The 16400-nt window shown below is 33.3% G+C and overlaps 1 long non-coding RNA gene across 1 annotated transcript in view; it reads right to left on the reverse strand.

Annotated features, from left to right (window-relative positions):
* LOC141560680 (uncharacterized) overlaps positions 1-16262 on the reverse strand; it is a 181157-nt gene extending 164895 nt beyond the window's left edge. The window contains exon 1 of the long non-coding RNA XR_012487777.1: positions 16144-16262. This is a non-coding gene — a long non-coding RNA (uncharacterized LOC141560680). The remainder of the gene's footprint in view (positions 1-16143) is intronic.
* Between the last annotated feature and the right edge of the window lie 138 nt (positions 16263-16400).

Genomic DNA, 16400 nt, shown 5'->3' on the forward strand with positions numbered 1-16400 from the left:
TGACTCCCTTCCTACGGAATACCAGTTCCATAATAAACACAAATAGTGAGTAGTAAAGAAATCCATTTATCCAAGATCATTAGTAAAATATAAATCAGAGAAATTAGGCACAGGTGAATACATACCAGACAAAACAGACTAATGTAGCTCTCCAACTGGGATCAAGGTAACTTGGCTCAAACAAGAGAATCTCAGCTTACTCAAGGAGAAATTCTCCAAAGTTAGCAAACAGTGTGATATTGGAGACTATTAGCTCCTCTCCTATCTGTTTTTGCCCAGTCTTATTTCCCCTTCAGTAACAAAGTGAAGTTGGATTGGTATCATCCATCTCTTCTCCAAGCTGAAAGTCATAAGCACCTGAATCAATTATACAGCTTGAAGAGACTTAGAAGATCTGAGTCTCCACCCCACCCCTCACACTAAAGGGTTTTGGGACTCCAGTTGCATAGGAATACTGAGGTAAATGTTTTATTGTTTGTTTTTATATGGCATTCTAAAAATCGCAGCTGAGCAACAAACGGGGTCTCCCAGAAATTGTTCTTTATCTAGTCATCTTAACCATCCTGAAGTCCTATCCCAGTGCCTATAATGGAATATACTCCTGCCTTTGCAGAATTGGGAGGGCTATGAATATGAAAGTTTGAATATATTTTTCACATTTTTTGCTATATTGATTGATGTTGCTGATTTTTTTCCGTTTCTTCTTTTTTTCTTGAGTGCAATGATCAACCATGATTCCAAAGGTTCATTGTTAATCTTATTTTGTCCCTGACAAAAGTCAAGAGAATAGTCATGGGCAAAGAAGGGACAGGGAGTATGTTAGACTGAATGTGATGTGATGTCTTTGCTGAATATGATAGTCAAATATCTTTCCCTTCTTATAGTTAAGTAAATTCTCCTTTTATTAACTGTTAGATATCTTATAGTTGTTTCATTTCATGCCAGTACTAAATCTTAAGTACCAGGCTTTTCCTATAACTATCTACTAATTCTTTCGAGTTTTAATGTTTTGATCTTCACTAGTAGAAGAAGCACTCTATGCCTTTTGAAGTGATGGAGTAGGAGTCCTCCCTATGAAATACACTCATGCATTCATTCTAGTCTCTGTGCCTTTTGGGATGTGACAATTAGAGCCATTGTGATCTCTTAGCTTTCAATTTAATAAAAATCAGGAGCCTTTAAAGTTTATTTAAAACTTCATTTGGAGTAAGGTTAATTAAAACAGATATTTAATTAATCATGGATGAGCTCTGCTTTTATAGATCTTTAACATAATATTGACTTTTTCCTATTATGTACCTCAATAGATACCTTATAATTCCATACTTCTTTATGCTTTGATTCCTATGCATGATTTTATATAAATCCTTTGTAGGGGACCTATCCAAAACAATGAAGGTGGTTTAAAAAAACAAATATTCTACTAAATAATTAATTATACAAATTATGCCATTATTTATACAGAATTCATTCCTAGGTGGCACAGAGGTATAGTATAGCACTGGCTTTAGATCAGGCGAACTTCACTTCATGAGTTCAAATCTGGCTCAGGAACTTACTAGCTGTGTGATCCTGGGCAAGTCATTTAATTGTTTGCCTTAGTTTCCTCATCTATAAAATGAGCCAGAAAAGGAAATGGCAAACTACTTTATTATTCTTTGCCAAGAAATTTGTGACCCAAATGAAGTCACAAAAAGTCAGACATAACATACAAACAACCAAGCCTGTTTTTTAATGGAGTTTAAGAGAAAATAAGTGCCAATTGATATTATAAAAAAAGTAATTTCCAAATTATTGAAGCTCAAAAATCTGGGGATGGGGGATTCATTTTCACACTTTTGCTCTAGAATTCTCCAAGCATGTTTTACTTGTACTAAGTTTCTGAAACCAGTTTCTCTCCCTTTATTGTCCCACCATCCTTCCTTTCTAAGAATGATAAACTTACTATATCATAATAAAAATACAGGTAATAGAATAATAAAGGGCCCACATAATTTAAGATGAAAAGTAGCAGCTGGAAATAAAATCTAAATGAGTAGCATTTTGTTATCTGAGTTCAGAGCCTGTTAGGGTGTTAATTTTTTTAGGGAGGTTATCTCTTGAAGTTACAGGATGGTCACTTTTTGATTAGTGTTTTTAGTCGCTAGAAACAATCACAGCAATATGCTGACTTGAAATTTGGCAAATTTGAACGTGAAATTTGGGCGGCAGAAGCCTGATCAAGAAGTACACGAGTTAGGCTGATAGGTATGCTGAAAAGATTTCTCTACAATACAAAAACATGCATGTGTTTGGCAGTGGGAGGGACTGAAAAACAGAAATGTTTAATAGAGTCTTTTTTAAACTGAGGCAATTGGGGTTAAGTGACTTGCCCGGTTCACACAGCTAGGAAGTATTAAGTGTCTGAGGCCAGATTTGAGCTCAAGTCCTCCTGACGTCAGGGCCAGTGCTCTATCTGCTCTATCCACTGCACTATTTAGCTGCCCCTACTATAGTCTTGATACAGACACACAGATTTCTAATATTTTACGTAAAGTTCATTGGCTCTGTGATCTCATTGTAAAATACACTCTTCTCAATGTTGCAAATCCCAATCAAACCACACCATATTCTGTGATAATGTCCATGACTTTTAACTCTTCCATAAAGGATACATATTCTTTAAAAATAGTGTAGGCACCAGTGCAGATTTCAGTGTCCATGTGTTATCTCCTCAATTTAAGAAAATATTTTTATTTTTCAAATAACAAGTATTTTATTAATCTGCTCTCCAATTATTGCCCACTTTCCCTATTCTCATGGAACAAATTTTAAAACAAACAAAAATATTCAGAAAAACAAATCCTTCAAGATACATCTATGTAGTCCAGTAGGAAAACAGATTCCCACATTAGTCATGTCCAAAAACTTCTACATGTTGAGTTTGCATCTCTGATATAATTGGTAAGCACTGCATTTCATTTCATCCTTTTGGATTCATGGTTGATCACTGAATTGGTCAGAACTTGAAAGTCTTTCAAAGTTGTTTTTCTCTGTAATGTTAGTATTGTAATAAATTGTGCTCTTAATTCTCACTTTGTTGCTCATCTTCCCAGATTCCTCAGAAATTAACTATTTCATCATTTCTTAAGGGATGACAATATTTCATTATATTTATATATTAAATTTTTTTAGCCATTTTCCAATATGAGGACAACCACTTGATTTCTAATTCTGGCTACTAGAAAAGAGCTATTGTAACTATTTTTGTACATATCCTTTATCCCTTTCTTTGATTTCATTGTCCAATTAACAGTGACCCACTGTACCTGTTTTCCCACAGGTCCCCAACATTTGTTATTTTCTTCTTCTATTATGTTTGCCAGTACAATAGAAGTATAGCCTCAAAGTTACTTTAATTTTTATTTCTCTAATTTTATGTTATTCAGGACTTTTTTCATATGATTATTGACAGCTTTGATTGCTACCTTTCAAAACTACCTGTTAATATGTTTTGACCTATCTCTCTTCTTGATATTTAATCAGACTACTTTCAGTGACAATATTCTTGATAAAAATAAAAGAAGTTTTTTGCAGGTGATTATTCAGCATACTGCATCTTCACATTCACCTAATTGATGCAAAGTATCCAGAATACAACATGCCACTGTGTTTATTATGCTAATTCAAAAGTCTAATAGACATAATTTATTAAAATACCAACTTATTTGTTTTTTGCTTTTTTAAGCTTTTTTAAATTAAAGCTTTTTAGTTTCAAAACATATATATGGATAATTGTTCAACATTGATCCTTGTAAAACCTTGTGTTCCAAATTCTCCCCTCCCCTGCTTCTTCCTATCCTCTCCCCTAGAGGCAGCTGATCCAATATATGTTAAACATGTTAAAAATATATGTTAAATCCAATACATGTATACATATTTATACAATTATCTTTCTGCACAAGAAAAATCAGATCAAAAAGGGAAAAATGAGAAAGAAAACAAAAGGCAAGCAAACAACAACAACAAAAGTGAAAATACTATGTTGTGATCCATACTCAGTTCCCACAATCTTCTCTCTGGGTGTAGATGGCGCTTTTCATTCCAACATCACTGGAAGTGACTCAGTCATCTCATTGTTGAAAAGAGCCATGTCCATCAGAATTAATTATCAATACCAATTTATTTGAAGGAATGTTTATAAATTTCTGAGAGTTTTAACTGAGCATTTTTTCAAAATCACTGTCAATAATTTAGATTACTTCTAGTGTTTGATAACTCCCCAAACCCCAGCTTCTGGAATAAGAATTCACTATTTAACAAAAATTGCTGGCAAAATTGGAAATTATAGTAGAAACTAGGCATTGACCGCACCTAACACATTATACCAAGATAAGGATCGAAATAGGGCCATGATTTAAATATAAAGAGTACTATAAGCAAAATAGAAGAACAAAGAATTATCTACTTCTCAAATCTGTGGAAAAGCAAGGAATTTGTGATCAAAGAAGAATACATTATGGAATGCAAAATGGATAATTTTGATAATGTTAAGTTTAAAAAGTTCAAAACCAATGCAGAAAAGGTTATAAGGGAAGCAGAAAACAGGGAAATTTTTACATCCAAGGATTCTGATAAAGGCCTCATTTCTAAAATATATAGAGAACTGACTCAAATTTATAAGAATACAAATCGCTCTCCAGTTGATAAATGGTCAAAGGATATGAACAGGCAGTTTTCAGATAAAGAAATTAAAATCATTTCTAGTCATATGAAAAAATGCTCTAAATTATTATTGATTAGAGGCAATTCTGAGGTACCACTATATACTTCTCAAATTGGCTAAGATGATATGATAAATGTGGGAGGGAATGGAAGAAAAGTGGGATACTAATATATTGCTGGTGGAGTTGTGAACTGATTCAACCATTTTGGAGAATAATTTGGAATTATGCTCAAAGGGATATCACAACATGGGCAGTGTTTCTACTGGGCTTATATCCCAAAGAGATCTTAAAGGAGGGAGAGGGACCCACTTGTGCAAAAATATTTGTGGCAGCCCTCTTTGTGGTGGCTAGAAACTGGAAGCTGAATGGATGCCCATCAATTGGAGAATGGCTGAATACATTGTAGTATATGAATGTTATGCAATGTTATTGTTCTGTAAGAAACGATGAACAAGATGATTTCAGAAAGGCCTGGAGAGACTTACATGAACTGATGCTGAGTGAAATGAGCAGAACCAGGAGATCGTTGTACATGGCAACAACAAGGTTATACAAAGATCAATTCTGATTGATGTGGCTCTCTTCAACAATAAGAGGATTCAGACCATTTCCAGTGATCTTGTGATGAAGAGAGTCATCTGTACCCAGGGAGAGAATTGTGGGAACTGAGTGTGGCTCACCACATAGTATTTTTTACCTTTTTTGTTATTGTTTACTTGTATTTTGTTTTCTTTCTCAATTTTTTTTTCCTTTTTCATCTGATTTTTCTTGTGCAGCAAGATAACTGTGAAAATTTGTATAGAAGAATTGCACATTTAACAAATACTAGATTACTTGCCATCTAGGAGAGGGGTGGGGAAAGGGAGGGGAAAAAATGGAACACAAGATTTTACAATGTTGAAAATTATCTATGCATATGTTTTGAAAATAAAAAGCTTTAAATAAATAAATCCTCCCAAATTATTTAGATTACTAGATAAAAAATAAAGTCAAAGAAACCCTAATAATCTAAAACACCCCTACAACAAAGCAATTACATTGAAATTTATCTTATTACTAAGGAATAATTTCAATATATTTAAATTTGAAACATAACCACATCCTGAATTCAAATCCAGTCAACTAGCCAAGTACCAAGCACTGTGTTAAATTCCAGGGATACAAAAAAGGCAAAAATAAATCCCTGCTGTCAAGGAGTTCTGTTGTGGGAGACAATGTACAAACGGAAGCTATTATAAAAAATAATATTTTCAGTTCCAAATTATCTCCCTCTCTCCTTTCCCCCATACATTGGGAAGGAGAGAGATATAATACTTACTACACATATTAAGTCATGCAAAACATTTCCACATCAGCCATGTTGTGTGTGGGGAAGGAAAAGAATAAACAAGAGGAAAAAAATGAAAGAAAAAATGCTTTAATCTATATTCAAAGTTCATCAGTTCTCTTTGGAGGTAGATGGTATTTTTCACCATGTATCCTTTGGAATTGGCATGGATCACTATATTGACTGGAGTCTTTCACAATTGATTGTCATTACAATATTGTAGTTACTGTGTAAAATACTTCCTATTTCTGTTTATTTTACTCTGCATCAACTCATAAATTCTTCCTAAGATTTTCTGAAACCCTCCCTTTCATTTCTTACAACACAACAATATTCCATCACAAGCATACACCACAACTTGTTCAGCCTTTCCCTGATTAATGGGCAGTTCAGCTCCATAGTTTCCATTCTTTGTACTCTAAAGGCATTTTTTTTAAAGGAAAAGGACCATGTAGACCATATATATAAAAATAAAGCAGCCAAAAATCAACATAGCTATAAAACTGTGTATACCCTTTAACTATATAACATAGTTTTATAGCCTTTTAGGCGTAGGTCCACAATGTTCTTCTGAATGCTTGAACCAGTTTACAACTCCACCAACAATACACTAGTATACATATTCTTCCACATGCTCTTTAGCACTTATAAACTTTTATTTCTGATCACTTCAGACTTGTTTTTTAAATTGCATTTTGCTAATAGTGATTTAGAGCATTTTTATCATACTTATTGATAGCTTTGATTTTTTCTTCTAAAACCTGCCTATTCATATCCTTTCACCATTTATCAATTGGGGAATGGCTTTTATGTTCATAAATTTGACCCAGAACCCTATTTTTTTTGAGAACTGAGGCCTTTATCAGAGAAACTTCTCTAAGTATACTTAATATTCCATACTTCTTTAAGTATGCCATAATATCATCTGCAAAAAGTAAGAGCTTTGTTTCCTCATTACTTATGTCTATTTCTTCAATTTCTTTTTCTTGTATTATTTCTTTACCTAGCATTTCTAATACAATGTTGAACACTAAGAGGGATAATGGACTTTTCTGGAGGACTTTATTTACTAGAAATTTCCAATAGAGGCTATCCTTTCCATGATCCATATCACTCACTACCATCACCCCCCAAACATGTAGGACTAAAGGGATAGATAAGCATATTCCTTGCTCTCCATAGTTGTTTTTGACCATTTCACTGCTCAATAAATTTTCCTCCTTCAAAGACTATGCTCTATTTTTCATTGCTGCAGTCTTCTACTGATCGGCACCTGCAGGTTATTTTTGAAAAATTGGGGAAGAAAGGAATTAATTAAGGACTAAAAATAAAAATTTGTCACAATGCTTAAAAGGAGGATGAGGGCGATTTTTCAAGATATACACACAAGAGCTTGTTGTCAATTCTTTGAAAAATCCTAGAGCAAGAAAATGATCACTGAACCAAAACAGATTCATTAATAATGTTATATTATGAAACAAATATGATGCTGACTCCAAAACTAAGAAAGGATTAAGCAGAAAAACCAAACTATGTATCAATATAACTAATTAATATGGATACCAAAATGTTAAATATAATATTTTAAGACTATAGAAATATATATATATTCAAAATTATATATAAACAACTTGGATTTATATCAAGAATGCAAAGATGGCTTAACATGAGGAAAAAAAACAATAATTTTATTTAATCACATGAAGAAAAAAACCCAAATGATTCTATCAAAAGATATATTAAAAAGCTACCAATAAATACATTCATTTATATTAAAAATCCTAAAAAGCAGTTAGAAAGACACTTCTTTAATTTAGTACTACATATATATGTATATATGTATGTATAAACTAAGAATTTGTATTATTTAAAATGGAAAAACAATGGATGTTATCTCAGTTAAAATGGGGTAAAGGAAGATTATCTTCTCATTACTATTTGACATGGTTCTAGAAATTCTAGTTATAGCAGTAAGACAAAAAAAGATTTTTTAAAGGTATAAACATTAGCAAAGAAGAGATGAAATTACTCCTATCTGCAGATAAAATAAAAGAAAACCTTAAGAAATCAGCCAAAAAATTGAGAAATTAAAAGCTTTAATTAAGTAGCATGGTACAAAAAAATCATTTTCATATAACAAAATAGAAAAGAATAAAATGGGAAAATGTCAGTTAAAATGGCCACAGAATATATATATATATATCTGCCAGTCAACTTACCTAGAGCATTCCAGACTTCTATAAGTGCAAGTAAAAAATACTCTTTACCAAAAAAAAGTAACAATTTAATAAATGATTTGATATTTATTGCTCATGGGCACACTGTGAAAATAAGATGAATATTATATTTCTTTCCTATTAAGGATTTGGTGCCATATTAATCAAACTATTAAAGTATTACTTAAAAAAAAGAAACTGACAAAATAATATAAAAATTCATTTAGAGGAATGAAAGATTTTGAATCTTAAAGGAAATAATGAAGAAAAGGATAAATGAAAGAGGGCATAGAATTTCTGGAACTCAAATTTCTTGACAAAAATAAGCAAAACATAAAGCAAAGAATACTGGGGCTTTGTGTTTGAAAAATTCAGGAATATAAACTATTGTGGGGGACATAGTCCCTATTTGACAAAAACAGCTTGGAAAACTGGACTACTATTTAGCTAAAATGAGATTTATACCAATGTCTTAAGATATACCATATGAAAATGTATTTACTATCTAAATATAAAGGATTTGCATCATAAAAATAATTAAAGATGATGGAAGTAAGTATTCATTACAATTATGTCTAAAGGAAAATATTCCTAACCAAAGGATAGAGATGATCACAGAATAATAGAAGGGATGGACCTATGATTTCACTGGCATGGAAAATATTTGAATGAGGGAACTCGCTTTACCAATGTAAGTCAGCAGACTTTTATAGAGTTTTCTAGAATAGTATTTCTTAAACTTTTCCCACTAGTAGCCCCATTTAGTAGTATATTATTTTTTCCAATTACACATAAAGACAGTTTTCAACATTCTTTTTTTTTTTTTATTTGCTTGTTTTTGGCTGAAGCAATTGGGGTCAAATGACTTGCTCAAGGTCAAACAGCTAGAAGTGTTAAATGTCTGAAGCCAGATTTTAACTCATCAATATTCATTTTTGAAAGATTTTGAATTCTAATTTTTTTCTCTGACTTCCTTCCCTCTTCTCTTCCCAAGACAGCAAGAAATGTGATATAGATTTTATAGATATAGATCTACACACACTTATATAAATTATGTATATAGACATATATATATACACACATATATATAATAAATTGTATATAGATATACACTATATATACAATCATACATTTTTCCATATTAGTTAGATTGGAAAGAAAAATCAAAACAAAAAGGAAAGACCATGAGAAAGGGAAAAAATAAAGGTGAAAATAGTATGCTTCAATCTGCATTCAATATCCATAGATCGATCTCTGGATGTGAATATTATTTTCCTTTCTAAGACTATTGGAATTGTCTTGGATCACTATATTGCTGAGAAGAGTTACATCTATCATAGTTAATCATCACATAATCTTGCTGTTAACTGTGTACTGCTCACTTCACTCAGCATTAGTTTATGTAAGTCTTTCCAGAAAGACATTTCTGAAATCAGCCTGCTCATCATTCTTATAGAATGTAGTCTATTACCATTCAAATACCACAAGTTATTTAGCCACTCCCCAATTGATAGGCATCTACTCAATTTCTAATTCCTTGACTCTACAAAAAATGCTACTACAAGCATTTTTGCACATGTGGGTCCTCTCCCCTCTTTTACAATCTATTCGGGATTCAGACACAGTGTGATAGCCCCTTGGATACAATTCCAAATTGCTCTCCAAAATGATTGTACCAGTTCACAATTCCATCAATAATGCATTAGTGTCCCAGTTTTCCTAATTCCTTCCAACATTTATCATTATCTTTTAGTCAATCTGATAAGTGTGAAGTATTACTCAAATTACTTAATTTGCATTTCTCTAATCAATATTGATTTAAAACATTTTTTCATATGATTATAGATTCACCCAAGAAATTTTATGAGCCAGCATATACAGACATATAATATATACATATACATATATGTACACACATATATATATATGAATTAAATATTTAATGATAGTAAATCTTAATTTTGTGACCTCCCCCCACATTCAATTATTAGATTCCATGTGGGGTCTCAAACCACAATTAAAGAAGCTAAATCACTGAAGGGTTAAAAACCTTGCTCAAGGTTACGTAACAAATATGTCAGAATAGAGACTTGAATTCAGATTTTCTTGGCTTCATGTTTAGCTCTTAATCTTCTATATCACACAGTTTCCATATGAATATATATGGAAAATATTATACATATACCTTTTAATATACATGCACACACATGTGTTTATACACATGTACACATACATGTATTTATGTGTGTGTATATATTTCACAGCTAAATAGCAAATGCCAACCACTGTTGAAACTGGAGAGAAAAATCAGTATATTCAGTAATTTTCTTTTTAAGCTCTGAACAAACAAAGCCATTGCTTATGTGCATATGTATATGTGTAAATGTTTACTCTACAGGTGGTAATACCTTACCACAGACTATGAGTGATCATTATTTTTAAAAATCATCCACTATTCTTTGCCTCAGTGATGGTTCTGGATATTCTAATATTTACTTCTCTGGGTTTTATTTTTCCTACTTATATAGCACTCCCTCTGAGGCTACTCCCACAAAACAAACATATATTGAGTCCCTTTCAAATTCAAAGTTAATTTATGGATGCCTATTTCTAAAACTATAGTTCAGGAACTCTAATCAGGGTGCCCTTTAATAGTCTGCTAGTAAACATAATTAGATTATAGCAATTAAATTAGCAAAATGGCTTAGTAGGAGTAGTAAGTAATAAGAAGCTAAAAAACATTCCTCTTGTAAATGTGAGATGTGCTTTCCCATCAATATATATATATATAACATCAGTTAGAAGAGTAGGTAAAATCTCATATATGTTACACTGGCAGTGACTCATTCCCTGACTCACCAAGGTGATTCACTCCCCTGACAAACCTTTTCCTTTATTTTGTTGTCCCTATATTTCTTTTCCCTAAGTATATCATCTCTGTTGGCCCATGTCGCTATTGACATTAGCAGGATTATGGCCCTGGGAGAGGATGAAGAGGTAGTTTAAACCAGTATTAGATTTCTGAGAGAAAAATTAAGGAATAAGATAGGCAATGTGCCCATTCTCCCCATCACTGAGTCTTAGGTGAAATAGCGCCTACTGATATCTTCCCTGACTCTTCCCTTTCTCCATCTCTGTAACCTGTTTTCCCTTTTACCTCTCTCCAGATGCTCATCCATATCCATTTCATCTCTACCTTTCCCCCATCCCTATCTTTCACTACCTTCTCTTTTCCTGTGCCTTTTAGAATTTACTTCTATTGATAATAAATTTCCTTTCATAATTCAAGCCAGGAAAACAATTATACATGATGACTACAACCCCAGTAAATGGAATGAATATAAGCATAAAACAATCAAAAGTTAATGATGTAAAATTATAAGAAGGAAGCCTGGTTCTCCCCCGCAAAAAAGATTATATTTTTCACTCACTCCCAGCAAAGGTGAGGATATATGAGTAAGTAATATTGCATATGCAGTTAGTTTTTTCCATGGGCTGCTTGGTTTTGCTAATTTTTTCCTCTTGAAACTTTTTTTAAATATAAAGGATTGTTCTCTGAATGGGAGGGAGGAAAAGAGATGTAGAGAGAAATAATGTCATATAAAAACAAAAGACATCAATTTATAAAGCTCTCTCTTTCATCCCTTCCACTCACTTTTTAAAAAAAATCTTCTAGTGTTCAATGAAACCTAGATTTCACAATGAAGACCCCACAGCTTGGAGTTCTCTCCTAGGCTAATTGCTTCTTTTTGAAAATTCTTCGACAGTAATAGCCAGAAGAAGAAAGAGGAGGGATGTTCTTTGCTCCTCTCTGCCACTTTCAGGACACCCCTCTGCCTCTATCACTTAGTGGTCTCCTTTAAACTTTACAGTGTATCCAACCTGTGGCAGAACATTCCAAGCTTGTATTGGTCTGATAAACCACTAACTTGACTCTAACATAGTGATGTCATTTTGTTCTTTCAGAACAAAGGACAACAACCAACCAACTCTATTCTATTCAGATTCTTAACTATGGTCCTTCAAGACTTTCTCATTCCTTTCCAGTAAACTTAATATCTGATTTCTCCAATCCAATCTCTGCCCCCTTTGAATGCCCAGTCTTCTTAATTTCTCAACCTTCTCGAATGTGGTCTACAGATTACCTCAGCTGGGCCCTGCAGTAGTCACATTTTAGTCAACACTCTCCCTCTTCTCTTTCCCCCAATTAAATGGACCTCAGGTGCCTGAATTGATTGGTAAGGCTCTAAGGGGCAGACATGTGGAGTTAGCCATCATCTAGTGTTGACAATTGAATGGAGTGTACATCACTTGGAATGAAGAAACCAAATAATGTTTTAGTAGAATATTTGTGGAAGAAGAGATTGGTAGAGGCTGGGAGGACAATAACTTTGGTTTCTATTTCTTTCCCTTGTATTCTTGTATCATCATTATGGGATATTGGGGATATTGGAGATGTTGACGAATGTCTCATTTGGTCAAGGTTCCTGACTCAAGTATCCATAAACAATGTACACCAAATAGGAGGGAAACTAATAACACAAAAAGTGTGTTAAGATTCTACTAGTATAGTCATTTGGATAGTACCAGTTGATGCTGGTTATCTTTCAAGAGAGGAGAGTGCTTGGTCAAAGGGTGACCTTGGGCTTTACAAAGATTATACAAAATTTCTTCCTTTACCTAATCTAATTACCTTAAATTATCTTTATAACTTCTCCCTAAAGCAATTGACTACACCTTAATTTCATCTTGATTTAGGATAATGGTTGTTGTCCAAAATGATATCATTATGTTAAAGAGTTAGTTATATAGAGTTACAATGTATCCACCTTTGACTAATCAGACAAGCTCCAAATACTCTGCCACAGGTCCAACACAGATAATGTCTATATACATTTTGAAAAACATATTTTTATTAAAGCATTTTATTTTTCCAAATACATGCAAAGATAATTTTCAAAATTCATCTTTGCAAAACCTTGTGTTCCAAATTTTTCTCTCTTTTTCCTCCTTTCTCCCTCCCCAAGACAGCAATAATCTGATACCCTATGAATATTTGGAGTTCCTTCTCTAACTGCCCATCCCACATTTTTTCTGAGCTTATTCAATTCTACTTTGCTCATAGAACACAGCATCTTCTCTGATGAGGGTACACTATGCTGGGCAGTCCTGTGCCAGTGTATCCCATGTCATAAGTCAATTCTAAAGTTCTTAAGAAAAATCTTGAGAGTGTCCTTGTATCACTTTTTCTGATCACCCTGTGAGCACTCAGCATAAAAGATCTTACCTGGACCTCAGAGGTTAGTCAGTTATGCTCTTCATTTTACAAGTGAAGAAACTGAGGCCCAAGGAGTTTATGTCACTTGTCCAAGATTGTTATTTCATTTCATTCCTGTCTCTCATTGTGATCCCACTTGGGGTTTTCTTGGCAGAAATATTAAAGTGATTTGCTATTTCCTTTTGCAACTCATTTTACAGATGAAGAAACTGAGGCAATCAGAATTGTTACTTGCTCAGGATCACACAGCTAATAAGTGTCTTGAAGCCAAATTTGAAGTCAGAAAGAGGAGTTTTCCTTATTCCAGAATTCTAACCACTTTGCCAAGCTGCCCAAGGTTAGTCAGGCAGTAAAAAGCAGAAGTGGGATTTGAATCCAAGTGCTCTCTAATTACACTGTCTCTCTCTATAACCTCTTCATTTGCTTTAATGGCATTATTCTTTTGCTTTCCATCTTCTTTCTAATCATTTCTCTGATTCATTTATTGCTGCCTCTTTCTTCCTTTTCAGTGCTTCTTAATTTTATTATTCCCCAAGGTTTTAATTCTTCTTAACAAACAAAAATCATTTATTAAATTCCTACTATGTGCTAGGCACTTGAACTAGGGATATAAAGATAGAAATGAATAGTCCCTACCCTCAAGGAACTGACATGTTATCAGGGGATACAATTTTATATATAAATACATACTAAATCATATGAGGTTTTTGTTTTTGTTTGCTTTTGGGAGGGAGTGAGGCAGGAAAAGTATCAACATCTGTGTGAATAAGGAAAGGTCTCATGCAGCAGAAGAGTAGCATTGAACTTCAAAGAGGGGTTTTCAAGAAGCATAAAAGAGGGAAAAGTGCATTCCAAGCACAAAAATCAGCCAATGAAAAGATAGAAACATCGGATGAAGTATGTTTAAGAAACAGAAAGAAGACCAGTTGGGCTGGACTATAAAAGTGCATAGAGGAAAACAACACATAATAAATATGCTTAGAGCCTGTATGTGAAGAAGTTTAAATGCCAAAAATATAGGATCATATTTGAACCACTGGATTTTCCTGAGTGGGCACTGATCTAGCCAGACCTGTGCTTTAGGAAAATCGTTTTGGTGTTTTTTTGGAAAATTGGAATGGGGAGATTTGAGTCAGGGAAGCCAATTAGGAAGCTGTTGCTCAGGAAAGAGATGACAAGGAACTGAACTAAGGTGATGGGCATGGAAGTAGAAATAAAAGTATGGATATTAAAGGTGTTTTGGAGACAGAAGCAACAAGACTTTTTAACTGATCAGATATATAAGATAACTCAAGTCAATCAAGCTGGATAGCCAGAAGGATAGTGATGCTTTGACAGAAATATTAAAGTGTGTAACTTGGAAAGGAGTTTGAGGGGGAAAAATATAATGAGTTGTTTTAAATTTATCACTTTTGAGATGCCTACAGGACATTTAGTTAAAAATATCCAATAGGCAATTGGTGATGAAAGACTGGAATTTAGCAGAGGAACAAGGTCTGAGTAAATAGATCTGAGAGTCATCTGCATGGAAAGGACTATAATTAAACCCATGGGATATAGTGATCTCCCTAACAGAGAGAGTATAGAAAGGAAAAAGAAGATCCAGAACAAAGCCCCAAATCTGGGGACATATGGATGATGATCTAGTAAAAGAAAACAAGATAGGTAGTCAGAAAGATAAGAACAAAAGCATTGTCACTAATACTCAGAGAAGAGAAAATTTTCAGTTGAGGGTAGACCATAATATTGAATGCTGCGTGGAATCTTCTCTCTGGCATTTATGTGCAAATGACTCATGAAGCTATAATCCCCATTCATTTTTCTCCTAAACTTTAGAGTCATATTTTCCTTTGCCTGGATATCTCTCTGAACCTGCATCTTAAACTCAGCATGTCCAAAACCATACTTATTTCCTTTAAAACCCACTTCTCTTTACTTTCCTATTTCTATCAAGTGAACCATCATTCACCTATGCATGCATGCTTAAAGCCTTAATATTATTTTTTATTTATTCCTCTCTCTCTCTCCTTTTATTACATTCAATCAGTTGTCTACTTGATCCAACTCAAGATACTTATTATTTTCTACTTAATGGTATTTTCCCCCCACTTACATGCAAAAATAGTTTTCAACATTCATTTTTGGAAGATTTTGATCTCTAAATTTTTTCTGTCCCTCGCTTTCCTCCCCCTGTTCCTAAACAGTTAGAAATCTGATAGAGGTTATGCATGTACAATAATTTTAAACATATTTCCATATTAGTCGTGTTGTGAAAGAAAAATCAAAACAAGAGGAAAAAATCATGAGAAAGAAAAAAACAACAAAAAAAAATAAAAATAGTATGCTTTGATCCGCATACAATCTCCTTGGCCTTTTTCTGAGTATGGATGCCATTTTCCAAACAGAAACTTAATAAGCAGCTATTTATCAGACATTGTGGTCAACATTAAGGATACAAAGACAAAGATGAAAAATATTTCCTGCTCTCAAGGAGTTCATATTCTAGCTCTTTGATTGCCAAAGTCTGTTAATTCTACTTCCCTAATGTCTCATGAATCTGTTATCTTCTCTATTCTAGTTATCTCCAAGCTAGAATAGAACATGATTACCACTTACCTGATATTGTAATAGCCATTTACTTAATTGGTCTTTGTATTTCCAGTCTCTAACCTTTCCATCTTCTAATTTTTCATACTGCTCCTGATTAAGTTTCTTGATGTACTGGTTTAGCCATGTATTCATTCACGTAGCATACATTTATGGTTTACCTGCTGGGGAGATGGGTATACAAAAACAATTTCAAGAGTAAGATAAGAATAGAGGAGAAAACCAAAGAAAGTATTATGAAAAGAAAAGCAAAACTCTCCAATGGT

This window comes from Sminthopsis crassicaudata, chromosome 3, assembly GCF_048593235.1.
Source record: "Sminthopsis crassicaudata isolate SCR6 chromosome 3, ASM4859323v1, whole genome shotgun sequence".
Classification (NCBI taxonomy): Eukaryota; Metazoa; Chordata; class Mammalia; order Dasyuromorphia; family Dasyuridae; genus Sminthopsis; species Sminthopsis crassicaudata.